Here is a 1146-nt window from a genome sequence, read left to right as displayed (position 1 = left end):
GGACAGCACCCCTGCAGGGGTGGCACGGCCTCAGCTGGGCTACAGGTCACTGTACTGCCCAGGGCAACACGCAGCACAGCTTCTACATCATAGGCAGCCTTTATCTCTTCTAAAAGCGACTGTGGTGTTTCTAAACCACTTTCCACGCAGGGGATGGGGAGAGCTAGCCTGGCAATTGGCTTCAGCACCGGTCCCCCTGCCGATGCTGATTAAGGAGGGAGGACCCCCTGGCAATGGGCAAGGAGACACCTGATGGGTGGTGTTGCTCTGAGATCAATCAGGGGCAAAGCAGATGTACACTCCTTAGTTCATCCGAGCTTGATGCCTGTGTCGGTGGCCAGAGCTGTTTCATGCCTGAGGCACATAAAATGAAAAAAAAAAGAGGGAGAAATACTAAAAATCACCAGATAATTGAAGGCCCTGCACCCTGTTGGCGATGCATGTGGCAGGATCGATCGGGCGAGGCAGGGGCAGGACGCCGTGGGGGAAGAATGCGTTTCAGAGTGACTCCCAGGCCGTGCGCACGCGATTACTCACTGACCCCACTTAAGAAAAATCAATTCTGCTCTGGCTTTGCCTGGTGGCTGTGTAGTTTCTCTAACCTGGTTCCATCATTCCTCTTTATATTCATTTAAGGTAATCTCTCTATAAAAGAGCCACCGATTCTGCTGACTCGTCAAGTGGAAGGGAAAACAAAACTCTCACGTGTGCGTTCTCGGTGGCGAATGCATCTTGCAATTTATTTTTGTCAAGCGAGGTGTGTGGGAAGCACTGTACAAAGTTCCAGGGGTCCTCTCAGACCATAACCCAACAGGGGCGTGCTGTGGAGCCATGATGTGGCCAGGGCTGGGGGCAGATGATTGACAGGCTGGGGATGGGAAACCAACTCACACCCACGAATGGGCTTTATCAGCCCTGGAGAGTGTAGATGTTTTTCTTGTGACATCCACAGCCCTGGTCCATGAGCACCTTTGGGCATACAGTTTCTAACCTCCAAGGGCAAGCGTGTGTCACAGAAGTTACCACCCGGGGCCCTTGGACCAGGTTCATCCCACAGTAGTATTTGGTTGGGCCCCAAGAATATTGTTTTTGTTGTTCACTTTGAATTTTTTAAACTAATTCAAAAATCTGGATGATTTCAATAAA

General features: G+C 50.9%; 1 pseudogene; it reads left to right on the top strand.

Moving 5' to 3' along the window:
- The first annotated feature begins 222 nt into the window (after positions 1-222).
- Positions 223-367, top strand: LOC111824643 (annotated as a pseudogene).
- Positions 368-1146: the final 779 nt, after the last annotated feature.

This window comes from Myotis lucifugus, unplaced genomic scaffold (assembly GCF_000147115.1).
Source record: "Myotis lucifugus unplaced genomic scaffold, Myoluc2.0 scaffold_3501, whole genome shotgun sequence".
NCBI classification, from domain to species: domain Eukaryota; kingdom Metazoa; phylum Chordata; class Mammalia; order Chiroptera; family Vespertilionidae; genus Myotis; species Myotis lucifugus.
This window is presented reverse-complemented; position numbering and strand designations above follow the sequence as displayed.